Raw genomic sequence first — 27,985 nt, forward strand, 5'->3', positions numbered from 1 at the left:
TTTATGGCACCCTGCTTCCGCCGTAAAGCGCCGTTGGCAAGCCCGCGTGAGTGGGTTGACGAGACTACTTCCAGGTGCAAGACGCGTTTCTTGGAGGTTGGCTGACTTGCCGTCTTCCCCATGGGCAAACGCGGGAGCGGGAGCCGGAGCCGGAGCCGGAGCCGGAGCCGGAGCCGGAGCCAGCTGCTCAGCTCCCTAACTAAAAAGCAGAAGCATCTAAGGGATTTCGGCGAGGAGCATCCCTTCTGTGACACGTATGGAGAGGCAAGGCTGGGACCGGCGCTGCCGGCGTCCTTTCCCGGTGGGAGCCCGCGTGTCCCCGCGTTTGGTCCGCCGGTGCCCCGGGGGTAGTGACAGGGCAGCTCCCGCCGCGTCCCACGCTGCCCCGGCGCCGGCCTAGCTCGCCCGGGGATCCTGACGGCTTCCCGCCTGAGATGGGGTTCTTCACCGGTCTTCCTACCCTTTGTTGAGCCTGTAGTTTTATGCTAGACGGCACGCCTCCCGTGTGGCGATTGGGCGGAGATTTTATAAGCTTGTTTTCGTTTTATATGTTTTTAAAGAATTGCTTGGGGGCTTCCCTGGTGGCGCAGTGGTTAAGAATCCGCCTGGCAACGGAGGGGACAGGGGTTCGAGCCCTGGTCCAGGAAGATCCCACATGCCGCGGTGCAAGTAAGCCCGTGCGCCACAACTATTGAGCCTGCACTCTAGAGCCCGCGAGCCACAGCAGCTGAGCCAGGGTGGTGCAACTACTGATGCCCGCGAGCCTAGAGCCCCTGCTTTGCAACAAGAGAAGCCACCGCTCGCCGCAACTAGAGAAAGCCCGGGCGCAGCAACGAAGAGCCATAGCAGGCAAAAATAAATAAATTAAATAAGTTAAAAAAAAATAGAATTGCTTGGGACCCTCGACATCACCTATGTATTCAATGACCATGAGGAAACTAATGTTTGGGTAGTTGTGGGTTCCTCTATAAGTGTCCAGACTCTCAGTTATGATCTTAGTGCTCATCCCACCCCTTTGGGCTGCTTTATCAACAGTTAGAGGGATAATCTACTTAAGAAATTTGCTAGAAAAGGTGAACCCCGAGGGCTTGTATTTGCCAAAATTTCCCATCTTTTGGATGAGAGCCTGTTACTGTGTGACTGTAGTATTTGTCATGTGGTCTTGTTAGACCTTTTCATTCGTCTATTATTATCTATTTGGCATATCCTTACAAAACCTGTCCAAATGCATATGGAGTTTTTAACTTGACAATAGATATAATGTATTTATAACGGTATAGTCTGCCATGTTCATTTAAAGTTGTATCATTAGGCTTTTCCTAATTGCTACATACTAGTAGTTAAAGTTTAACATTGCCTGTTTCTTCTCAGGGTTTCCAGAAAGGAAGCAAAACCACAGACTTGTCAACTGGTAATGCTTTATACCTTCTTTATGATAGTAGATTCTGGACGGTTACTTTTAAGATTATATATGGTAATAATGTTTGGCTACAGTTCCACTCTTTCTGATTTTAGATGTAAGCTATATTTTAGTAATATTGCTTAGTTTTAAGTGCAGATGTCTGTTAAGATGCCATTGTGATAACTAATATAGTATAGAGTATGAAACTGTCCTGAGAGAGTAGCCTGTTAGAACCTGTTAAGGAGGCTTACCAGAGGGCTCTTGGTGAATCCTAAGAGGGAATGTCATGTTTGCTTAACATAAAATAGAGTGCAAAATCATCAAAGGTCTTATTTCATTACCACGGACTCAGAAATAAAGTACACTTTTTTGTTGTAAGTTTTCCTGTTGCTCCTTTAAAGGTGCCAAGTGGCTGACACATAGGTTAGATCGCCTTATAACCTAAAGCTCCATGTGTTTAGTTTGCTGTCTTCCCACGTGGAACATTAGCAGTTCAAAGAAGAGGAAGAGCTTCTAGAATCATAGCTAGATTAGCTGTTTTAAACAAATTTGGTGCTAGGTTTGGTTGAATAGATAGGATTGCATATTTGCAGAAAAGCTAGTTTTTATTTAGAAAAGTCTGAACTTGGTTCCACTGTGGGCCTGATGATAGTCGTGGGGTAGCAACAAGAACAATATAATTTTTGTTTTTAAAATCCCCATTTTCCTTTTAGTCAGAGGGTTTAGATACTTCCAAGTTCTGAAAGTGAAGCATAGAGTGAACCAGAACAAGTTTCTGGTTACAACAGACTACTTGCCACGTTAAAGGATGTTTCCAAGGAAGATGAGGAGGAGGAAGAGGAAGAAGACAGTGTTACAGATGAGACAGAAATGAATCTTGAAGACGGCGATAGTGACATCGTTGTGGAGGAAGAGACGGCAGTAGAGTCTACTGACACGCGGAAGAGTAAGTGTCTTTGATGTGGGTTTATCATCTTTGCAGGGACCACAGACAGATTGCCCCAGGGGCAGGGTGCCTTGTACCATAGAGCTGGGTGAAAGCACATGGATTCAAAGCAGAGATTCTTAACATTGTTGGGCTCTGTGATATCTTCAAGAATCTGATGAAAACACAGGACCCTCTGGCCATAAAAATGCAGAAATGACGTTTTTGCTTATGATTTCCAGGATTTCATCAATCCTACTTCAAATTCCCCTGATTGAGAGGAAAGGGAACATAATTCTGTTTTTGTAATGGTCTCAATTTATGAAAGAGATGATTGTTCCTGCCTTAGAGGAACCAAGTTTAGTGGAAGATAGACATAAAATATACAAAACTTTTCAAGCATCAAATCTGAATGGAACCGATAAATATAAGGTGTTAAAGAGGTGCAAAGTGGTCACATGCTGCCAGGGTACATGAGGGGAGGCTTCAGAGAAGAGCTGGGATTGAAAGCTGAAAGGAACTCTGTCTCACTCGGACATCTAGGTGACTATTCTTTTAAAAATTATTATTAATTTATTTATTTTTGGCTGCATTGTGTCTTTGTTGCGGTGCGCCAGCTTCTCACTGTGGTGGCTTCTCTTGTTGTGGCGCACGAGCTTAGTTGCTCTGCGGCATGTGGGATCTTCCCAGACTAGGGCTTGAAACCACGTCCCCTGCATTAGCAGGCGAATTCTTAACCACTGTGCCACCAGGGAAGTCCCCATAGGTGACTTTTTAATTTAACTTTAAAATCAACTTTATTGAAGTATGAATTACATTCAACAAGGTGTACCCATTTTAAGTATGTAATTTGATGAGTTTTGACAGATGTGTCTGTCTATATTGTCATCGCCAAAGTCAAGATACAGAACACTTCCAATACCTGCAAAAAGTTCCTTCTTGTCCTTTTACAGTCAGTTTCCCAGGCCTGGCATCAGGCAACCACTGACATGCTTTCTTTCACTATGTATTAGTGTTTTCTCTTCTAGAAATTCATATGAATGGAAGCACACAATAAGTACCCTTTTGCATGTGGCTTCTTTGGCTCCTCATGTTGTTGTGACTCATCCGTGTAGTTCATATTAGTAATTCATTTCTTTTTATTACTGGAATAGTAGTCCATTGTCTGAATATATCTGGGGAACTTTTTATATTCTGTTATCTTAATGCCTATTTGCCTTACTGTATTTTTGTCTCTAAGGTGTCACACACCATTCTTAGTATTTTCATTCATCACTTGTACTCGGATAAAAAAATCGTTGCCTCAGACTTAGGGACTTTTTAAATTTTGTTGGTTTTCCATTTTTCTTTCATGTTTTAGGTTTTTAAAAATGAAAAGTTTGGTTTTTTAAATTATAAAAGTAATATATATTTACTGTAAAAATTTAAGAGGGTAATATAGTTAACGTATATCTCCTCCACCCTGGGATGAACACCTTTAACATTTTATAGAACCTTCCAGGCTACTTTTTTATGGATATATGAGTGAATATATATTTGTGTGTATGTGCATAATGGCCTCATACATTTCTGTAAGTTACTTTTTTCTTTAATGATATAACGTGTGTAACTGTGGGTTCACATTAGCTTAATCACATAGTATTCCATTGTAAATAATATGTGGTAATTTAATTAGTACCCCTTCGATAGAAATGACGAAATCATTTTTTCTAGTTATTTGTTATATCAACGCTGATTTGAACATCTTTACATGTACTAGGTCAGCAGTCAAGCTCAGTTTTGAAACTTATGTCTTCTACCTGAATTTGCTTAAAAGTAAATGATAGCCTAAGGAATTAGATTTCATTTGTCAACAGAAGTGTAATTATGAGTAGTAAATAATTTCACAAAATGTTTTATCAAAACTGCAGATGCGGCCTTACCTGCTGACCCTAAGGGAAAAGATGGGCACGGGCCACCTGGCACAGCAGAGGAATCCCCAAAGGAGTTTACAGATGCAAAACATGAGTCACTCTTCAGCCTAGAAACCAACTTTCTCGAAGAGGAAAGAGGAGGCAACTGTTCTCTGAAAGCATCACAAGGTCAGAGCACAGCTCATGTTGTTTGAATTCAGCTGGTGCTTAGTATGGGTGGTTGTGGTCTAATACCTGTTAAATCTCTTGTTATTGGAATGAGCAGTAATAGAAACAGATAGTTTAGCAGCTAGATGTAGAGCTGGAAAGAAATGCTTCTCCGAGATCTTTTGTGTTTTTCAGGGTTAGGCAGTGTTGCGAGTGGGCGCGGCTGTTCATGAGGACAAACAGTTGAACAATGATAGCACGGAAGGCCAGTTCCTCAAAGCTCACGATCCACAGCTGGGGTCAGGGGAAGACTTCTGATTTTTTTCCCCAAGCAGGGAAGGGAGAGAAAGAGGAGAAAAGTACTTTGCATTTTTCTCTCTATCCTTCACTTGCTCTTCCTTACTGGAGCAGTAATTTTACAGATTTGTGAGACCCGGCAGTGGCTAATCTGATTGGTCCTTATTACCAGGAAGCACCGCAGAAGCCAGAAAGCTCCACCCTGTCTCCCCAGTCTCTCTCTTTATTTTTGGCTGCATTGGGTCTTTGTGGCAGTGCGTGGGCTTCTCACGGTGGTGGCTTCTCTTGTTGTGGAGAGCAGGCTCTAGGCACGCGGGCTTCAGCAGTTGTGACATGCAGGCTCAGCAGTTGTGACACATGGGCTCAGTAGTTGTGGCTCGCTGGCTCTAGAGCTCAGGCTCTGTAGTTGTGGCGCATGGGCTTAGTTGCTCCGCGGCATTGGCAGGCGGATTCTTTTTTTTTTTTTTTTTTTGCGGTACACGGGCCTCCCACTGTTGTGGCCTCTCCCGTTGCAGAGCACAGGCTCTGGACACGCAGGCTCAGTGGCCATGGCTCACAGGCCCAGCCGCTCTGCGGCATGTGGGATCTTCCTGGACTGGGGCATGAACCCATGTCCCCTGCATCGGCAGGCGGACTCTCAACCACTGCGCCACCAGGGAAGCCCGGCAGGCGGATTCTGAACCACTGTGCCACTGGGGAAGTCCCCATAGGCGACTGTTTAATTTAACTTTAAAATCAACTTTATTGAGGTATGAATTACATTCAACAAGGTGTACCCATTTTAAGTATACAATTCGATAAGTTTTGACAAATGTGTATATTTATATTGTCATCGCCAAAGTCAAGATACAGAACACTGGGCCATGCCTCTGTCCCCATGACTGTTACTTAGACAAGCCTGTGGTAGGCTGAGGCAGGGCTCTGCTGTCTCTCAGGTCCTGTGTCTTAGCCTGTGCCTGGGTGGGCACGTCAGGTTGGTCTCATTCTGCGTCCTGACTGCCTTTTTTGGTCCCAGTGCCATTCTTCAACCAGCGGTGCCACTGAAGTTGAAATTTTAATCCTCATTTGGTTCTGTTAGCTATTCTAGACAAGGGGAAGAAGTAGCAGGTAGAATTTGGGCAAAAACCGCGTTCTGAACTCAAAAAAAGTTAAAAAAAAAAAAAAAAAACCCTGGAGGAAACATTAGGAGGCTTGACTATCCTAAAGTTTCTCTGGTTGTTTGGTCTGTACTGATATATTATCACCTAGAATTCTTATTTCCTATTGTTCACCTTTATCTTAGGTCTTAATATAAGGTGCACTGCATTTGAAGTTTTACTACCTGGGTCCCTGAATGGGTCATTTAACTTTGCTTCTTACATGAGTGGGGCTGGAAGAGAAGGTTGGGTGGCCAGTGCAGAGCACTGACCCTGCCATTTTGATCATTTGTTCACCTCAGTTGAGTGTTGAGCATTTACATTTGTCTTCCAGTGCAGGTTAAATCAGACGTGGTACCTGCCCTCAGGGATCTTGCAGTCTAGTTAGGTGAGGTAGGACATGCACATATATGTGTTGGTGTGGATAACTGAGGGCAGGGTGGGGCGCTTGAGAGAAAGTGATGACTGTCTATAGGGGACCAGAGATGGCTTCTTTGGAGCCAGAACTGTGCCTGACACAGTAGGCTCTTGGGAAATAGTTATTTATTGTGAGTCAGGGGGTAACATTCAACGGATACTATTTGGATATATAGAAATGCGGTGAACAAGAGGATAGAATTTTCAGTTAAAGGAAGGAAAGCCACAGTGGCAGAAGAATTTGAGAGCCATGTAATTCAAAAATTACATTAGAGAGGTAGGTTAGAGGTGTATGTTGAATTTCAGTCCAAGAAGTTTCTTCAAAGGTTTTTGAGGTGGGGAATAATGTGATTAAAGAAATGCTTTAGGGAGATGAACCTGTCAGAAACTTTTAAGCTCTGGACTGGGATAAATGATGGGGAAAGTTGATGGGGAAAAAGATGAGTTAACATCATGAAAACAGGATGTCATTCACAGGGGAAGACTGGAAAATCCCTGTCATTTGCCCTAAGTGTTCTAATATTCTTTATTTCTGAATTAGATCCATTTGCACAACATGTAAACAAAGAACTGAAAGAAAAAGAAATCCAGGCTGTTGCCACAAATCCCAAAACTACCCACCAGCTAAAAGCAAGCAGTGGTCTTGGGTTTTAGTGGTCTCCCTGAATGTATGATACACACCTGTGGCAGATGGCTTGAGAGGGAGCAAGATAGAGGAAGACTGGAAGAGCCCAGTAAGGCACAGGCATAGCTAGAAAAGGCACTGGGAAGCTGGAAGGTGGGGACCAATAAGATAAGAATGCTTTGGAGACAGGTACACCAGGGTTTAGACCAACGTCTGCAAGGGGCTATCTCATGACCTAAGGCAAGTTAATCTACCTTTTTAATCTTCACTGTTCTCATCTGTTAGAGGGGGACAGTAATGCCTGCATCAAAATAAAGTAATTTAGTTTACTGGAAGACATGTACAAAGTGTTCAGTCAGACAGTAGCTACTGCTGTTCATTTGTTTGAAATATCTGAGATAAGTTCACACCTAAATTATTCAGTATGGAGCAGTTTTTGCTTCTTTTTTCGGTGATTTTTTTTTTCACCACTGATGCTATTCATAAGAATTGGTCATCCTTGTTTCATTGAAATTTTTATTGAGGTAATAATTATAGATGCAGTTGTAAGAAATCATACAAGGGTATCCCATGTGCCCTTTGCCCGGTTTCCCCCAATGGTAGCATCTTACAAAACTGTAGTACAATATCACAAGTAGGAAATTTCCACTGATACAACCTACCTGTCTTATTCAGATTTCCTCACTTTTGCTCCTGCTCCTTTGTGTTATTTAGTTCTATACTGTTTTATCACGTGTAGGTTGCCCTGGCCACCACCACAGTCAACATACAGAGCATTTCCAGCACCATCAAGATCCCTCCTCTTCCCTGGTGCCATTTTATAACCACACCCACCTCCCTTCCCCCATTCCTAACCCTTGGTAACCGCTAATCTGTTCTCCATTTCTATAATTTTGTTATTTCAAAAGCGTTATATAAATAAAATCATACAGGTTGGCTTTTTCTCATGCAGCATAATTCCTTGGAGGTTCATCCCAGTTGTTGGCATATATCAATAGTTAATTCTTTTTTATTGCAGAGGTCATCCTTTCTTTATTGCTAAGATCAGCAGTTTTGTTACAGTGCAAAAATTCCCAAACTGGTATTCCACAAAATACTATTCTTTTCAATTCTAATATATGTCTCCAAAAAAAAAAAAAATCCAAAACAACAACAAAAACCTTGTTCCACGTCCAAGTAAATTTGGAAAACTCTGGGTCAAACGAAGTGGAATGGAGTCCTTGTTACAGGACTCAGCAGAACCTTTAGTGTCCGATCTGCTTGTGACTCTCCCTGAGGGGGATTAGGTTTTGTGGTGGTTACCGAAGTTATTTGACCGTTGGGCCCCCTTTTCTTTTGTCTAGAGTAAATTTTGACTTCCTACAGTGTGGTCCACAGGACAGTTTGTGACCCACTGATCTAGTGAAGAGCTCACAAGGTTTCTAAAGTCAGAAACCTTGGGCTCTAACCCTTAGCTCTGTTCTCCTCTGTTTGTCTGAATCCTATAACCTCTGAACCTCAGCATTTCCTAAACTGCAAGAAGAGCATTATAGTGTTTAGCTTGTAAGGTTGTTGTGAGGATAAAGTGAGAGGATCTGTAAGTTGTGAAAGGCCTTGGTAAATTATAAAGCATTATATGAATGTAAGGTACTATAATTCATTTCTAACTTAGTTCTTGATCATTTCTCCCACAGTGGCCCATCCTGGGCCAGCTTGTCTTTTCATCCAGGTTTCAACAGTTGGAAACCTTTAAACCCCCAAAGGACATTGACTTAAAGTCACTTCATCTCCAGAAGCCTCTGGAATCCACCTGGATCAAGACCAACAGCCAGTTCCCCTCTTGTCCCCCAAATTCAAGTAGCCCCTTCACACCCCTCCAGAAAGAGCTCTTCTTAATTATGAATTCTTACCGGGACCTGTTCTACCCAGAAAGGACTGCCCTGAAGAAAGGGGAAGAGATCCGCCACGTGTACTGCCTGCATGTGATAAATCACGTTCTCAAAGCCAATGCCCAGGTGCTTGCCAACAACAGCACATGCCGAAGCCAGAAACTTGGGTTGGGTGATGATGATGACTTCAGGGACCAAGGGCTAACGAGGCCCAAGGTGAGTGGCAGCAGCAGAACTTTGCCCTCAAGGAGGCTGTAAGGCTCTAACATATGGGTCCTGGCACTTAGCAGGTTCTCAGATGGTTTAATGATTGGAATAATGAATGAGTCCAAGAATGAGCATATTAGATGGGCCAGGTAATGTCACGGCAGTGCTGCAGACAGCTCAGTGGACTGTCTCTAACAGCAGATCTAACTGGAAAGTGGAGTAGGAGGTACCTCCATGATAATTCTCTCCTTAAAGATAAACCCTGATCCTACATAAGTAACACTCCACTATAAATCTCTTCTTTGTGATTGTCAGAGCTGGATGGGACCTTAAGGAGCCTTTTATTCAATCCCTACATATTACACCTGTGGACAGAGACCCAGATTCGTAGAGGACCTTGCTAAAGAGAACCAGAGAAAAAGTAGCAGAGACAGGACTAGAACCAAGGATTCCCTTCACTAAGCCACATAAATATGTAGACCTTGGAAAACAAAATCCCTGTTTTTGCATTGTATCCTTATTACTGCTTAAAGTGATGATTACATTTATGTGGCTCATAAGCCTAAGCTCCAGTGGATTGGGAGCTTACGTCGTTGAATTCTGTCTACGTTTTTCATGATGTGCTGGAGCTAGATACTGTGCCACCCATACCCCCTTACCCTTTAGCCTCTGTGTCTATATTGAAGAAGCCTCATCTTCTTAGATTCTTCTCATTGGGCTTAATAGGATTTTAGGATTTTGATACTGATATGGCTCTTAGAGATTTCTTAGTCCAACCCTCTTGTTTGATAGTTGGGGAAACCAAAGCCTAGACACTTACTTAGTGTGACAGCCGGGACAGTAACTTGGCCCTCTTCAAAACTGATCCATCATCCCTGCACTGTACCAAACTGAATCACTACACCCCTCTGGCTGTGCTGGTTGCCTTTCTGAGAAACTATCTCAGAATCTTGAACATCAGGATAATAAGATTATCTGTTTCCATTTAGAATTGCAAAATAGAATATGAGGTAGATTACCCATGAGTCACATTCAGAATTTGGTGAATTGTCTGATCTGACTGGGGTTATATCCATTGATTGTATTGTTTACACAAGGGTAGTTAGAAGGTAATCATTTGTTAAGCATCTTCTGTTTTTTTTTCCTCAACAGTTAAAATTGAGCACTTTTGGAAATGTTTGGAAAACTGAATCCTATATTTCCCATTGAAATATCATCTTATTTCAGAAATCCTTTATCATCATTTCTGAAAAATGTACTAGGAAATGTACTAGAAAAGTAATGATGCTTTAGTCCTTTCCTTACTAACTTTATTCTCTACTTAATACATCTAATTCATTTGTTCAGCATATTCCTTGGGTCTTACGGATCAAAATACTGAACTAAGTTCTGTGGGAGACAGAAATGAGTAACATTTCTTGTCCTCAAAGAGCTTTGTGTGTTTATGCCCTTGGGTTTTTGCTAATGGACACCTCTGTTAACGGCATTGACTTACCTCAAAGAGTATTTCTGGGCTTCCCTGGTGGCGCAGTGGTTGAGAGTCCGCCTGCCGATGCAGGGGACACGGGTTCGTGCCCCAGTCCAGGAAGATCCCACATGCCGCGGAGCGGCTGGGCCCGTGAGCCATGGCCGCTGAGCCTGCGCGTCCGGAGCCTGTGCTCCGCAGCGGGAGAGGCCACAACAGTGAGAGGCCCGCGTACCGCAAAAAAAATAAATAAATAAATAAAATTTCTACATTCTGCTTAAGAATTAACCCCACCCCCACCCCAAGGAGCCATGAGATTGAAGTCCATAGGACATGGTGCTGTGGGTCGGAAAGATGCTCAGCCTTCAGTACTGAGCCAGGTCCTATGTAAAGGGGGTGACACGGATGTGGTCCTTGGCCAGGGGCTGTGGAACGGAGGGCTCCTTAGGTCCCCAGCAGGCTCACCTCGAGCTGTCCTTCCTTCCCCTTGCCCCTCCAAGGCTGCCCATCACTCCCTCCACAGGTGCCGATAGTGGTGCCATTCCGGGAAGCTGCTTTGCGGGTGGTACAGCTCTTCATCTGTCTTCTTGAGGGCGACAGCAAGAAGAAAATAATTGTAAGCAACAAAAAGAGGTTTAATGGAGAGTATGGCTCAGATCCCAAGGAGAGACCACCCAACCTGAAGAGGCCTGAGGATTATGAAGCTGTATTTGTCGGCAACATCGATGACCACTTCAGGACTGGTAATTCCTCCTTGTCAAAACTGAGACCCTGAGGGACCTGAGGTGTGAGGTGCACATAGCTGGAAGCTAGAAGCCTGGAATTAGGCATTCTTTCAGAGGGTCACTGTCTCAGCCTCCTAGCAGAACCAGGACGCATTTGAGACCACTCGTCTGCCAGGGGAGAGTCTTGCCTTGGCTAATGGGGTACATACTTGGCTAATGGGATGGAGTGTCTGTGAAGGCATGTATGAAAGGCACCTGCATGTTTATAACAAATGTCTCAGCATGCCTATAGCTGGTAGCTCACAGTCAATGCTACAGGGCTTCTTGGGGGAGTTGGAGCTGATGGGGCTGGGTGGGTCAGTCTGGGGAAGATGAATAAACTAGAGCATCTGTACGTAATGGACTTCCCTCCTGCCTGCCATGTGGAGTGCCCACACCTGAATTATCTCCACTCTGGACTTACTGACTCCCACCCAGCTTTGCACATTTTTGCTTGTTTGTCATTCAGCTCCCATGTACTTGGTTGCTTGTTCATTGAAAAAGTTCCTGGAAAATATTTATTAGTCACGTATGCCCATTTACCACTTATTAAGCATCTACTATGTGCCAGGCACTGTTAAGCTGGAGATATGGAATTAAAAGTTACTGTTAAGCAAGTCCAGCCTTAAGACAAATCAGACAGTATGGGATGAGATGTGTTACGGTTAGAGGATAGTGGGTGTTCTAGTTAAAGTATTTAAAGCAAATATCCTTACTCAAAATGGGCTCAGGACTGTTAGGGAAGGCCTTCTGTTGGAGGTACCATCCATACTATGTTGAAACCTGAGTCAGATTTAGCCAGGTACAAAGTAGAGCGATGAGAGTGGAAGAAAAAGTTTCAGACAGGAAATGGCAAGTGTGGAGGCATCAGGGTGAATAAACCGGCATGACTTAGGATTCAGAGGCTTTAGCATGGCCGGAGTGTGCAGTGCAAGGGGATTAGAGCTTACAGTTAGTTTTAAACATATGCAGGCGGCCAACAAGGAGCTGATAAATCAGTCTTTTGTTTAATTGATATATAATTGACATATTAGTTTCAGGTGTACAACATAGTGATTCAATGTCTATATACCTTACAAACTTATCACAACAATAAGTAAAGTTACCGTTTGTCACCATACAAAGTTAATGCAATATTATTGACTATATTCCCCATGGCATACATTGGATCCCTGTGACCTGTTCACTTTATAACTGGAAGTTTTATACCTCCTGATCTCCCCCATCCATTTTGCCCACCCTCCAACCCCGCCCTCCCTGCTGGCAACCACCAGTCTGTTCTCTGTATCTATCCGTCTGTTTTTTTGTTTTTTAGATTCCACATATAAGTGAAGTCACATGCTGTTGATATTTGTCTTTGTCTGACTTATTTCACTTACTGTGATACTCTCAAGGTCTATCCTTGTTGTCGCAGATGGCAAGATTTCATTCATCTATGGCTGAGTAATATTCCATTGTGTGTGTGTGTGTGTGTGTGTGTGTGTGTGTGTGTGTACACACCGCATCTTTATCCATTTGTCATCTGTGGACACTTAGGCTGCTTCCATATTCCATATTTTGGCTATTATAAATGTTGCATTGAACGTAGGAGTGCATATATCTTTTTGAATTAGTGGGTTTTTTTCTTTGGATAAACACCCAGAAGTTGAGTTGCTCAATTGTATGGTGATTCTATTTTTAATTTTTGAAGAACATCCATACTGTTTTCCATAGTGGCCACACCAATTTACATTTCCACTAACAATGCACAAGGGTTCCCTTTTCTCCACATCTTTGCCAGCATTTGTTATTTCTTGTCTTTTGGATAAGACCTATTCTGACAGGTTTGAGGTGATATCTCATTGTGGTTTTTTTTCTCTCTGTGCTTTGGTTAATAGCAACTTATAATACATGGTGGCTGTAAGAATTTATAACTCCAAAATCACAGCCTATCATTTTATATTATTTCATTTTGATCACAGCACTTACTAGCCACCTGATACATTCTTCTTTTTTTTTTTTTTAATTGGAGTAGGTATAGTTGATTTACAATGTTGTGCTCATTTCTGCTGTACGGCAGTGACTCAGTTATACACATATATACATCCTTTTTTATATTCTTTTGCATTATGGCATATCCCAGGAGATTGGATATAGTTCCCTGTGCTATACAGTAGGACCTTGTTGTTTACCCATTCTAAAGGTAATAGTTTGCATCAACTAACCCCAGACTCTCAGTCCATCCCTTTCCCCACCCCTCACCTTGGCAACCACAGGTCTGTGAGTCTGTTTCTGTTTTGTAGGTAGGTTCATTTGTGCCATATTTTAGATTTCATATATACGTGATATCATATGGTATTTGTCTTTCTCTTTGACAGACTCCTCTTAGTATGATAATCTGTAGTTGCATCCATGTTGCTGCCAAATGGCATTATTTTGTTCATGTTTATGACTGAGTAGTATTCCATTGTATATATGTATCACATCTTTATCCATTCATCTGTCAATGGACATTTAGGTTGTTTCCATGTCTTGGCTATTGTGAATAGTGCTGCTGTGAACATAGGGGTGCATTATCTTTTTGAATTATAGTTTTGTCCAGATATATGCCCAGGAGTGGGATTGCTGGATCATATGGTAATTATATTTTTAGTTTTCCAAGGAAACTCCATACTGTTTTCCATAGTGACTGCACCAACTTACATTCCCACCAACAGCGTAGGAGGGTTCCCTTCTCTCCACACCCTCTCCAGCATTTGTTATTTGTAGACATTTTAATGATGGCCATTCTGACCAGTGTGAGATGGTACCTCATTGTAGTTTTGATTTCTCATTGTGATTTTGATTTGCATTTTCCTGATGAGTGATGTTGAGCATCTCTACATTTGACTGTTGGCTATCAGTACGACTTCTTTGGAAAAATGTTTATTCAGGTCCTCTGCTTTTTTTTTTTTTTTGCTGTACGCGGGCCTCTCACTGTTGTGGCCTCTCCCGTTGCGGAGCACAGGCTCCGGACGCGCAGGCTCAGCGGCCATGGCTCATGTGCCCAGCCACTCCACGGCATGTGGGATCCCCCCGGACCGGGGCACGACCCCGTGTCTCCTGCATCGGCAGGTGGATTCTCAACCACTGCGCCACCAGGGAAGCCCCCTCTGCTATTTTTTAATTGGATTGTTTGGGGGGTTTTTTTTGCGGTTGTTTTTTTTTTTTTTTTTTGCAGTACGCGGGCCTCTCACTGTTTTGGCCTCTCCCATTGCGGAGCGCAGGCTCCGGACGCGCAGGCTCAGCGGCCATGGCTCACGGGCCTAGCCGCTCCGTGGCACGTGGGATCTTTCCGGACCAGGGCACGAACCCATATCCCCTGCATCGGCAGGCGGACTCTCAACCACTGTGCCACCAGGGAAGCCCCGTTTGGGGTTTTTTGATAATGAGTTACATGAGTTCTTTATATATCTTGGATCTTAACCCCTTACTAGATTTGCAAATATCCTCTCCCATTCAGTAGATTGCCTTTTTGTTTCATTGATGGTTTCCATCGCTGTGCACAAGCTTTTTAGTTTGATGTAGTCCCATTTGTTTATTTTTGGTTTCATTGCCCTTGCCTGTGGAGTCAGATCCAAAAAAATATTGCTAAGACTGTTGTCAGGGAAGTTACTGCCTATGTTTTCTTCTGGGAGTTCTGTGGTTTTCAGGTCTTATGTTCAAGTCTTTAATCCATTTTGAGTTGATTTTTGTAGATGGTGTAAGCTAGTGGTCCAGTTTCATTCTTTTGCATGTAGCTGTCTAGTTTTCCCATCACCATTTGTTGATGAGACTGTCTTTTCTGCATTGTATATTCTTGTCTCCTTTGTCATAGATTGTGACCATATAAATATGGATTTATTTCTGGGCTCTCTGTTCTGTTGATCTGTGTCTGTTTTTGTGCTATTACCGTACAATTTTGATTACTGTAGACTTGTAGTGTAGTTTAAAATCAGGGAGTGTTATACCTTCAGCTTTGTTCTTCTTTCTCATAATCAGTTTGGCTATTCAGGATCCTTTGCAACTCTGTACAAATTTTAGGATTACTCTAGTTTTATGAAAAATGTCATGGGTACTTTGATAAGGATTGCATTAAATCTGTAGATTTCTTTGGGTAGTATGGACTTTGTTTTTGAATTTTATTTATTTCTTTATACAGCAGGTTCTTATTAGTTATCCATTTAATACATATTAGTATATACATGTCAGTCCCAATCTCCCAATTCATCACACCCCCACCCCCACCCCCACTTTCCCCCCTTGGTGTCCAGTATGGACATTTTAACAGTACTAAGTCTTCCCATCTATGAGCATGGTGTATTTTTTCATGTTTCTGTCATCTTTAATTTCTTTCATCAATACCTTGTAGTTTTCCAAGTACAAGTTTTTTACCTTCTTGGTTAGATTTTTTTCTAGGTAGTTTATTCTTTTTGATGCTATTGTAAATGGATTGTTTTCTTAATTTCTCTTTCTAATAGTTCATTATTAATGTATATAAACACAACAGATTTTTGTTAATTTTGTATCCTGCAACATTACTAAATTTATTTATTAGTTCTGACAGTTTTTTGGTGGAGTCTTTAGGGTTTTCTCCATAAAGTATCATGTCATCTGCAAATAGTCAGTTTTACTTCCTCCTTTCCAATTTGGGTATCTTTTATTTCTTTTTCTTGCCTAGTTGCTGTGGCTAGGATTTCCAATACTATGTTGAATAAAAGTGGCAGAAGTGTGCATCCTTGTCTTGTTCCTGATTTTAGAGGAAATGCTTTCAGCTTTTCACCACTGAATATGATGTTAGCTGTGGGTTTATCGTATATGCCTTTGTTATGTTGAGATACGTTCCCTCTATACCCACTTTGTCAACCCATCCTTGCATCCCTGGAATAAATTCTACTTGATTATAGTGTATGGTCCTTTTAATGTATTGTTGGATTCAGTTTGCTAATAATTTGTCAAGGATTTTTGCATCTGTGTTTATCAGGCATAGTAGCCTGTACATTTCTTTTTTTGTGGTGTTTCAGTATCAGGGTTATGCTGGCCTCATAAAATGAGTTTGGAAGTGTTTCCGCCTCTTCAGTTTTTTGAAATATGTTTGAGAAGGATAGGTATTAAATCTTCTTTAAGTATTTCATAGAATTTACCATGAAGCTCTCTGGTCCTGGTCTTTTGTTTTTGGGGAGCTTTTTGATTACTGATTCAATCACATTACTAGTAATTGATCTATTCACATTTTTTCTTCATGATTCAGTTTTAGAAGATTGTGTGTTTCTAGGAATTTATGTATTTCTTCTAGGTTATCTGACTTGTTGGTGTATAATTGTTCGTAGTAGTCTCTTACGATACTTTGTATTTCTGTAGTGTCAGTTATAGCTTCTCTTTCATTTCTGATTTGGGCCCCTTCTCTTTTTTTCTTATTGAGTCTGACTAAAGGTTTGTTAATTTTGTTTATCTTTTCACAGAACCAGCTCTTAGTTTCATTGATCTTTTTTTTTTGTCTCCATTTCATCTATTCAGTATTTCTCATCTGACTTCTATTATTTCCTTCCTTCTTTGTTGGAAGTTTTTTCCTTTCAGCATATTTGAACATATCATGCCATCTCCTTCTGGACCACAAAGTTTCTGATGAAAAATCAGCTGATATTCTTATGGGGATTCCCTTGTCTGTAATTAGTTGTTTTTCTCTTGCTGCTTAAGATTCCCTCTTTACCTTTGACTTTTAACATATTAATTATAATGTGTCTTGGTATGAATCTCCTTGGGCTCATTTTGTTTGGGACTCTTGGTTCTTGCTGGACCTGAATGTCTGTTTCCTTCACCAGGTTAGGGACATTTTTAGCCATTATTTCTTCAGATAAGTTTTCTGCCCCTTTCTTTCTCTGTCCTCCTTCTGGGACCCCTATAATGTGGGTGTTAGTGCCCCTTTCTCTCTCTTCTTCTGCGACCCCTTAACACCGATGATAGTACACTTGATGTTGTCCCACAGTTCCCTTAAACTGTCCTCATATTTTAAAAATATTTTTTCTCTTTGCTGTTCTGTTGGGGTGATTTCTGCTACCTTGTCTGCCAGGTCACTGATCTGTTCTTTTCTACCATCTAGTCTGCTGTTGATTCCCTCTAGTGTATTTTTCAGTTCAATTATTATAATCTTCAGCTGTGTGAGCTCTGTTTAGAACTTTCTTATATTCTGTCTCTTTCTTGAGTTTCTCACTGTGTTCGTTCATTCATCTCCCAAGTTTGGTGAGCATCTTTAGGACTATGACTTTGAATTCTTTATTGGATAAATCACTTGCATCTGTTTCATTAAATATTTTTTCTGGGGTTTTATCTTGTTCCTTCATTTGGAACATGTTCCTCTGCTTCCTCATTTTGCTTGACTCTCCGTCTTTGTTTCTGTGTATTATGCAAAACAGTTACTGCCCCGTCTTGAAGGAGTGGCCCTGTGTGGGAGATGAACTGTATTTTTAACTTTTTCCTAGTTCTTGGTCATCTTATAAACTCTCTCTGTTTGTTTCACTCCCATGGAGTCTAGAAATGCAGTCCCACCCCCATCTGCCTGAGCCTGGTGCTCAAGGAGTGTCCCCTGTGTGGGCTACATGTGATTGTTGCCTCAGGTCGTGTCCCGCGAGTGGCATGAGATGGGGTAGGCGTGGCTGCTCGTTGTCCATGTTTGTCAGTGCTGCACACAGGCAGTGCAGGGCCGTGGGGTAGGGGGTACTCACCCACCACCACTGTTAGCAACTTAAGAGTGAGAGTGCAAAAAAGTGGCACCCACCAGTGCCATCAAGGTAGAGGGAATTTGTAAAAATGGCATCTGCCAGCATTCTGTCCCCAGAGAGAGTCCCAGCCAACTTCTGCCCCTCTGGTAGATGCTTTAAGATTAGCAAGTGAATCTCCTTCACATATGATCTGGGCTCTTTAAAGACTGCTACTTGTTGCTTAGGAAAGAGATGTGGGCAGGAAATATAAATTTTTGTGATGATAATGTTAAAGCCATAATTAGTGAATATATTTATCCAAAGCTTTATGTAGAGTGAAAGAGAACTTGTGGGTGAATCCAGGGATTTGTTGAAGAGCTCTTTGAATATGGAAAAATAGATAAGGACCAGGTCAGTAATAGAAGTAAGTGTTAAAGTGACAGAAACCACCAGTAAGGAAAAGAACATTTCAAGGAGGGTGTGCTTATGCATTCGTGACAAGAAACACTAAAGTGCCATTGAACTGGTAACTGAGAGCTGTTGGTGACCTTGGCAAGAGTCATTTCAGTGGTGTCCTGAGACTCAGAGGCAGATTGCAGTACATTAAGAAGTGAGTGGGAGATTTTAAAGTAGAGATAATTTTTTGGAAGGTTTGCCAGTGAAGGAAAAGAAGAGGGTGGGAGCTAGAAGGGACCGTAGATGCAAAGGAGGGATGACGATGATGATTTTAATAATTAAAGCAGTTGGAGCACAATTACATGCAAAGGGGAAGATGTGGAAGGTACAAGGGGAGGCTGCAGTTGGAGAGGGTGGAAGCTAATGGCTTGGTGGTGACTCATGAACTGATGTGTGCTTGGCTGTTTTGTGTATAGGGGTGGCAATACTGCAGAGAAGCATCCGACTTTATGCCCCCTTCTATTCGTCAGACATCCTCATTGCCTCCCCTCTGGGCTTGAGGACCATCATTGGTGGAGAAGGAGAGAAGAAGAGAGATTTTGACTTTCTGTCTTGTATTAAGCTTCTCATCATTGATCAAGCTGACATTTACCTGATGCAGAACTGGGAGCATGTCTTGGTAATGCTGGTCATTAACATTTAGAGACAAGAAGCTCAGTGGTTTGAGTCTGAAATGGTTATTAAAGTCCAGATTAAAACTCAGCTTGGATATTCCACATTTTCCAATTTGAAAACGGGAAATGTTGTCCCCTCTTCTACCCACAAGTTGGTCAGTAAAGTATCCAGAAAGATAAAAATTCTTGTCAACATTTTCAAATCTCCAGAAAAGATTTCTTCCCCTTAAAAGTTGCTTCTAGTAATAGACCAGTTTAGTGTGGTTGGTTGGTTGGTTGGTTGGTTGGTTGGTTGGTTGATTGATTGAAATCCCTCCTCACCAGGAATGTTTTTATCTAAAATAGTTCCTCCTATTTATGCTCGTTCTCTTTTGTTTGGTCTTCAGTGGAGATGGGAAAACATTGCTCATGATTTCTTAATTTGTGATGTTTTACAGAGAAACGTAAGATGTTTTTGTCCCCCTACTGTAATTTGTACTATAATTTTTTTTCTCCCTCTCAACATACTCTGCAATGTTTTGGGGTTTAGGATTGTGCTTTGGAACAATCCTCATCACAGAACTATAGGTTTATTTTTATAAGGCATGTGAGAATTTACCTTTTCTACAACCCCAGGACTTGGAGTAAGTTTGGGACAGATAAAGGGGAGTACTTATTTATAAAGTAGGGAATAAACTTATAGTACTTGTGACCCTTCAATATACATTACAAGGTAAAAATATGATTAAAATAGAACAGGCATGTCGATGGTTGAGTCATCTTTATTTTGAGCAAAAGGCACATGTAGTCACTCCGGGAATTTTCTAACGTTTTGGGAGCCAAGTCATGGAAGGACAGCAGCTCTGTTTTCCGTGTCATTTCCCTTCTTGTCCAAGTCTGGAACTGAGTTGCTTATAGAGTGACCAGAGTGGCATTTCAGAATTTCCTTTAAAAGAAATATTCTGTATAGGTAGCATCTTGATCCTTTTTGAGAGATCCACAAGGTGGCCAGTTTGAGCTTTTCTTCTTGTTCGCTTGACTATGGGCAAGTCACTCACCCATCTGAGCCTGTTTTCTTGTTGTAATTTGGGAGATGATAGTATCTACTTCATGGGGTTAAATAAGATGATGGGCTTATAGAAAGGTTAGCAACGCCCAACAGGTAAGTGTTCAATAAGTATTAATGGAGTATTACTTCTGCTCAAAGCATTTGATGAACCACATGAACCTACTGCCCTTGGACTCACATGGGGTGGACTTTTCTCGAGTGCGCATGTGGAACCTCAATAATTGGTCCAAGTACTATCGTCAGACGCTGCTGTTTGGGGCCCTGCAGGATGCCCAGATCAACTCTGTGTTCAACAAGTACTGCGTCAATGTGCAAGGCCAGGTGGGTTCTCTCCTTCTTTCTCTGAATTTTCATGAAGTATTGTGTATTGTTTGGGTCATGAGGCAGAAGGAGAGGACAGCATTTGGTCAACAATGGGGATAGCTCACTTCCTAATGTTCTCACTGACTCCTGGCAGGTGGCTGTGAGGAACGTCCCGATGACAGGCTGCATCAGTCATGTCCTGGTGCAGCTCCCACATGTCTTCCAGAGGATGGAACCTGAAAACCTAGCTTCAGTGATTGATGCCAGGTACCCTCCCCTGTCCCATTGGATCCCTGGGGGTCACAGAGAGGGATTTTACTTGGGCATTCAAATTTAGAATTGTATTCCACGTTGGCTTTCTTAGTTACCATTTACGAAATGAAATGAGATAATTGAATCCAATCATGCCATTGACAGAGGAGGACACTGAAGGCCAGAGAAATGGTGTGTTGTCCTAGTTCCAATAGTGTCAGGGTTAGTAAATCAAGGGTACTTTCCCCTAGACTGTGGCATTTTTAAATTACATTATTTTTTTAATGCCTCATGTCAACAACTTAATTCTAAGCCCTTCAGGGCAAGAACTGTTTTTCTAATTCTCTATGTAATTTCCCCGTCTTCTCATTGTGTTTAGTCAGGGGACCCATGGTAGCAGAATGGTGCTTAACACATGGTAGGTGTTCAGTAATTATTTGTTGACTGACTGATTGACAACTGAATGAATGAATGAATGATACAGTTACGTACTTCCTAGAATAATTCTCTGGGATATACCAGCATCACATCTATCCTTTATGATGAATAGTGTTGGCACTTACTTTTTGATGTGCTTAACAAGTTTTATCCCTATATAATCTCTTTGCAATGAGGTAGGCCAAATTGGCCTCTTAGGGGAGGTAGAAGGAGATTGTGACTTGCCCAGGGTCATGCAGTTGGCAGTGACACTATGGCTCACCTCTAGACCACTGACTCTCTGCCCTTTGCCTTTCCAAATCAGGTTTAACTTTTTCGTCAACAAGATTTTGCCTCAGTATCGTGATGCAGTCACGTCTCACACGCTTATCTATGTCCCCTCCTACTTTGACTTTGTGCGTCTCCGAAATTACTTCAAGGAGGAGGAACTGAACTTCACTCATATCTGCGAGTACACCCAGAAGTCTGGTGTCTCCAGGGCCAGACACTTCTTCCTTCGAGGAGAGAAGCAGTTCCTGCTCCTCACAGAGCACTTCCATTTCTACAAAAGGTAAAGTAGGGCCAGGTTTCAAGTGTCCTCTCTGGAGGGTCTGCTTCCAAGTGCATGGTGGGCTTTGCTGTGTTATAAGGTCCTCCCTTGCTTCACCTCCTGCAGACAAGCCAGAGTCTGGGGGGCTGGACAGACTTTTCTTGATTGGTTGGTTGGTTTTCTTTCAAAATGGGCATTGTTGGAAAAGGTGGTAGAAACGAATGAGTGACTACAGCATAACCTGTATACAGATCTGGAGTGGGTCCATACTTAGGGTACCTCCTGTAGCTGTGGGTATACCCCTCAAGAAGGATATTACAGAGTTGAGCAGCTCTCAACTGAATACAGGAAAGGGAGGAACCTGTCGTAGAAGCACAGATGAAACACCTGGGGACTGTGTGGTCTGTGGAGATGGAAGTTGAGTACAGGGTCAGTGTTCAGAAAGCTCTCATTTGTCCTGAGGCAGTGCACACACACTTCTGCACCAAGGAGAACCAGGACTAAGGGGCTCCTTGAAGTTTAGGAGAAGCAAAAGGTGAGGGGCTTAGAGGTGACTATTTAAGGGCTTCAGGGTTTGCTTCTTGCTGGCATCATTATTTGTTTTGTTCCAGTGAGTTGTTGTTTTCATTCATGTTGGAAATGGTATTTTGGGGGAGTTTGCACTCAGCAGGTCTAAAGAGCCCTTAGTTTTCCAAAAGCTTGATACATCAAAGCAAGTCCTTTAAATGAAGTGGATGGATTGGAAAACTTCCCAGCGTGATTGTCTGTAGCAAGAGTGAGCTAAGCTGGGATGAGGACTGCTCTCAAGTAGCAGCTTTTCAAGGAGAGGGCATGATGTCAAAGGAGCCCTTTCTCTTAAGTAGGCAGGACAGTCTTCTGTCTTACACTGTTCATTTATTGACCAAACTGTTTTGTCCCCAAAGTCACTATAAAGACAAACCGAACACGTGCCATTAGCTTTGTACCCTGGACCAGGTTAGTGGGTGTTTAAGTTGAATGGAGATAACCTGCAACTGCCAATTATCTCAAGGTTCCCAGCTATAGATTTTTTTGCTTGAGAGGTCACCAAGGTGATGATGGGTATTTTGATCTGCAGTGTCTTTGTGATTTGATTTTTTCATTTGACCTTGGGAAAAGTACATGTATTTTACACTTTAGTATCCAGCTTTAAAATTCTGTATTTATATTCTCTATGGAAGTAGGCCGTGTTAGACATATTGCAGTTCATTTGTGAGCTAGCAAAAAACTTTCATCCTGAGGATTTGTTTTCTTTGGGGAGATGAAACCAGTAGAATCTTAGGATGGGATGGGCATTTGGTCATGATGGCCCTCCTGAGGGGAGGACAGTTCACAGTTCTTTCTCTGAGCATTATCAGTGGGTTAGCACAGGAAGGATTCTTAAGCAGGGGGCAATCAGAAACTCTGGAGGTAGGATTTCTGGAGGTGGGAAACGCTAGTGGGGTGTTTCTGAGTGCTCCCTGCCCCAGGGAGAACCCCAGTTATAGAAGTAACAGACCTCGTCTTTATAGACTGTATGCAGGAGCCAGCCTTGCAAGTCAGTTGTGGTTGCCTCATTTATCTTTAACAGTTGTCAGGTAACATAGACATCGGGAATGTCCTTAGTTTTGGGTCCTGTCACAGTGTTACGCCATATTTGTAGGGGTCACCGAAGACCCAAAGCACATACAGGAGAGGAGGAAGGCAGGGGAAGAGGTGCAGAAGACCATGGGAATTGTTACTAACTGCCCCTCTGAAGAGGTTCTGGTCACGTGCTCTTATTTCCAGGAGATGCCTAGTCTCTACTGTGCACGAATTGGTCCTAAGAGAGATTTTCTTGGGTTTTAAATATAATACCTATTGGAATTGGTTTTGTTGTTTTATTTTGCTTTAAAAATACTCTCATTATAAGAGTATTACACAATTATTGTAGAGAACCTAGAAAATCTAGGTTAAAAAAATGGGATCACCTATCATCTTACTGATATAAATACCCATTTTGGTGTATTTCTTTCCTGTCTCTTTGATGTAAAAAACATGTGCACGTGCACACACACACAGACACAGGCATTTTAAAAAGGACACCAACATTGGGATCACAGTGTACACATTTGGATTTTTCTTTCTTTTATCTTGAATGTTTTATGTGCTTATTGAAAAAAAGCTTAAATAAGTTAGCATTTTGGTATATACTTGTATGTTATGGATGTATTTTTAAGTTAATATATATATAGTTCTACTATATCCTGCCCCCGCTCCAACTTTTTATTTGGGAAGATTTCATTTCAAAAGACATTGTAAGACTATCCCAGTGAACATCTCTAACTCCTTCCACTTAGGCTTCACCAGCTGTTAGCATTTTGCCACATTCTCATGCACCCACATTCTCTGTCTCTCCTTCTCTCTTTCCACTCACATCTCTTATTTTTTCTTCCTGAACCATTTGAGAGTAAATTATGGGAGGCTTCGTGACACTTAACTCCTAAATCTTTCAGCCTGTAGAGCTTAAAAACAACATTCTTTTATCTAACCACAACACCATTAACATACCACTTGACATTACTGCAGTAATACCATCTAATATTTAGTCTGTATGCAAATTTTCCTAGTTGTTCCCAAAATGACTATTACAGCTGCTTCTCACCCCCCACCCCCCGCTGCAATCCAGGATTTAGTTAAGAATCCTACGTTGCATTTGCGTGACATGTTTCTTTAGTCTATTTTAGCAGTTCTCAAGCAGGAGCAGTTTTGCTCCCCAAGGGACATTTGGAAATATCTGGAGACATTTTTGGTTGGTACAGTTGGAGGGTTACTCTAGTGGTCTAGTGGTTCAAGCGGGTCAAGGCCTGGGTGCTGCTAGACGTCCTACAGTGCACAGGACAGCCCTTACACCAAAGAATTACCTGGCTTAAAATGGCAGTAGTGCCAGGGTTAAGAAACCCTGATCTAGAATAATTCTCTGCCTTTGTTTCTTGCTGTGATACTGATATGTTTTGAAGAGTCCAGTCCAGTTTCCTGTAGAATGTCCCACATCTGGATTTGGCTGTTTTCTTATTATTTAGATCAGTGTTCCCAAACTTTGCTACATATTAGAATCCCCTTGGGGAGCTTTTAAAAATCTGAATGCCCTGGTCATACCCCAGTATCAATTAAATCATGGTGTTTGGGGATGGGGACCAATTACAGGTATTTTTAAAAAACAAATAGGTGATTCAGTGAGCATTAGAGTTCGGGGACCAAAGATTTAAACATAATTTTAGTAAGAATTCTACATAGAGGATATTGTGTACTTCCCCCTGCATCTCCTCAAGAGGCCCAGGGTGTCAGTTTGTCCCATTTTTGGTGATACTAAATGTAATCACTTGGTCAAGGTAGGTCTGCTAAATCTTTATATCGTAAAAATACCTTTTCTGTGTAATTATAAGTAATCTTTAAGGTGTGTATAGCATCCTTTTTAATGGTTGCATAGTGTTACATTGTATGGGTATATAATTAACCCAGTTTCCTTTTAATGGGCATATTGATTTGTTGTTTTCTGTTATTATATACAATAATGCCAAGAGCATCCATATGCGTAGTTGATGGCATAGTTGCCTAGGCATTTCCTTAGGATAAATTTGGAAAGGAAAACTTATTTGTTCAAAAGCTGTACCCAGTTTAAAATTTGCTGTGTGTTGCCACTCCCATCTTCTCCCCTCCCCGGTGAAATACACACTCACAATAATTTATACTCCATTAGCCTATTTCTGTAAATTCTGTAAATATTTCTGTAAATTCTCCTTTTCTCCAGTGACTTGATAGTCAAAATGATACCTCATGGTTTTAATGTCTTTTTCTTGCTTTTCTGTGTTTTTTGTAATTGTCAGTTGAACGTAGTGCCTGAGTAAGTAGCTGGCCTGGACGCCTCTTCTGTCAGGCCACTAGCGTGGCAGTTGTGAATCTAGTTAGGATTTGGTTGTTACCGTCGTTGCCTTCTATTTACCACAAACTGCCAGTTCCTCCAGCAGACAGTGGCCCACTGTGGGGCCCAGTGCTGGAGGGCCTTGTCTCAGTGTCCTGCTCCCCTCTCAGCTTTCACCATGCCCTGCACCCCTGTGCCGAGGGAGAGCCTCTCCCACGCTCCGGCCCCTCCCCCAGCAGCAGGCTGCTCCTGCTCGCTCCTCCCCTAAGGCTTGAAGTGGGGCAGTTGTTCTCCTCCTGGTCCAGCTCAGATGCAGGCAGGTTCTGTCCATCCTGGGCTTTGGAGCTGGCGCTTTCTCAGGGCTCCTGCACCACCCTCCATGGTGGCCAGCCTCTGCCTTGTTCTACGAGGGGTCTTGGTGGGGAAGAGTTCCCTGCATCTCTGCAGTGGTGGCAAACATCTGCTTACATCAGTGCAGGATCTTGGGCTGAACAGGCTTCATGCCCTTTCCCCAGTCTTCATGCCCTTTCCCCTTTCCCCAGACTGCTCTTTTGACTGGATGTAAGTCCTGTGGTGGGGAGGGATGGGGTGAGGGGTTAATGCTCCTCCCTTAGGGCACACAGTTTTGCTGCTTCTGACTCCACCCTGGCAGTTGACCTTTGCCCCCTCACTGGCTTCAGGCTTTAGCTTCATATACAACATGGCTCTGGGAAGAGAGTGAGTTTTCATGTCTGCACCACCATCGGGGTCTCTCAGGTCTTCTGCCTTGCGTCCAGCCTTTCCAGGGCTCCCAGTGGAGACCTTTGGAAAAGCCATCATGACTGTGAAGTAAAGGAGTGTCCGGGAATCCCAGGGATTCTGAACTGTCATGCAAGCCCATAATTGCCCTTTAAGAACTTGTTAGAAGTGTAGCTTTTTTCTTCCTACCCACTTTCTTAGCAGCTGCCCTCTTCCCCACTGTGCTCTGCCAAAGGTGAAGTGGTTCATATGTCCTGTCTTTCTTCAGACCATCTTGTCACTCTTTGGAATTCAGTCAGTGATGGGCTGAAGCTGGCTCATACCAGCTCTTAAGGTATGGTTGCACATCTCTTCCCAGTTCCAAGTTCAGCAACATGACACTGGTAGCTTGAAATGGAGTATTTACACCACAGAAATTGGCAAATGCTTCAAATCAGCACCTATCCTCCCCCACTGAGAATCAGTTGTTAAACACACACCAGGGCACCGTTGAATCCGTTCACTTGGTTGCCCTGTGACATCAGCTGTCTAGGCTCAGGAAAAGGAACACTGTTGTAGATTATCTTTTTCTTGTTAGCACGGGAGCAGTATTCTCTTGAGTTTTCTACATACTAAGCAGAAATGGAACTCTGTGTTTGTTTTGATAACTACTGAGGCAGAACTGTGTTTTTTCAACATCATTAGCCATTAAAATTCCTTTATGGAAAGAGGATGTGGAAAGCTGATCCAAGTAATGGACTGCAGTTATATTTTGGGAGAGGAGGGTCTCCAGAGAGATCAGGATGAGCCAAGGGATAAAAAGACAAGGAAAACTTACCGTCCATGAATAAAATAAAATTCCCGAGGGAGTCTGACATCAGCCCTGTATGAGAGTCTTAACAGGAAAAATCAGAAACTTGTCAACGTATAAAATCTTTGGTCATGGAGCCCAAGAGGGAATGATTGATCTCAACCTGAACCGTAAGGCGCGTCCCTAGGGTCTGCACCCCCCCCACACCATGCAGCCCTGTGCAGCAGGGAAAGAAGCGAGGAAGCTGTTGAAATTAATTGCCTTCCCATAATGCCTAATGGGTCCTCGGGCAGGATTTTGTAAATGGGTGAACTTGGGACATCTGCCATGGAGTTAACATGTCTACAGAATGACAAGAAAAGACTAATGGGAGTGCATTTACAGTTTATGCTGTTTATTTTATGTACTGGGTCTGGTCTGACCTCATCTCCATTACAGAACACTGTTTTGCCTGATTATAATTAGGATAATGTTAAATTGGAAATGCCTGCTTTTCAAATTTTCTGCGGCAGATTTCTAATCCTTGTCTACTATTCTTCCCCACCCTACCTCAGTCTGCTCAGATTAGGCTCAAGAAGTGCAAATTCATTTTATCATTATCTTAAGCCAAACATTAGGAATTCAAATACACTGTCACAAAAAATGAGCCCCTCCAGCTCAAATTTGAGTAACTTTTGGTCTGTGTGTTATTTGTGCCATGGTCTTTCTCCTTGCATGAAACAGCGAGAGTGACTATGTCCCTGTAAAACTCTTCGGTGGCTTTTCCATAAAATTTCTCATGTAGACATAGCCTCTCTTTCTCCTTCTAACAGATACACAATAAAAGGCATCAGGAACCTAATTTTCTATGAACTGCCAACATATCCCCACTTCTACAGTGAAGTCTGTAACATGCTGCAAGCCGCCACCAGAGGAGAGGAAGCTGCCTGGACCTGCACTGTCCCCTACTCCAAGTACGATGCCCAGAGGCTGTCTGCTGTGGTCGGGGTGGAGCGGGCTGCACAGATGCTGCAGTCCAAGAAGAATGTCCACCTTTTCATTACTGGAGAGAGATGAGA

At 42.5% G+C, this 27,985-nt stretch overlaps 1 pseudogene across 1 annotated transcript; it reads left to right on the forward strand.

Annotated features, from left to right (window-relative positions):
• The first annotated feature begins 3 nt into the window (after window positions 1-3).
• LOC309799730 (U3 small nucleolar RNA-associated protein 25 homolog) lies at window positions 4-27,985 on the forward strand (annotated as a pseudogene). The gene is made up of 12 exons: window positions 4-254; window positions 1,372-1,411; window positions 2,116-2,348; window positions 4,238-4,408; window positions 6,779-6,867; window positions 8,536-8,946; window positions 10,926-11,145; window positions 18,734-18,936; window positions 20,118-20,300; window positions 20,437-20,549; window positions 21,277-21,522; window positions 27,740-27,985. The product of its transcript is annotated as a U3 small nucleolar RNA-associated protein 25 homolog (transcript).

This window comes from Mesoplodon mirus (assembly GCF_964341445.2).
Source record: "Mesoplodon mirus genome assembly, chromosome: 3".
Taxonomy (NCBI): Eukaryota; Metazoa; Chordata; class Mammalia; order Artiodactyla; family Ziphiidae; genus Mesoplodon; species Mesoplodon mirus.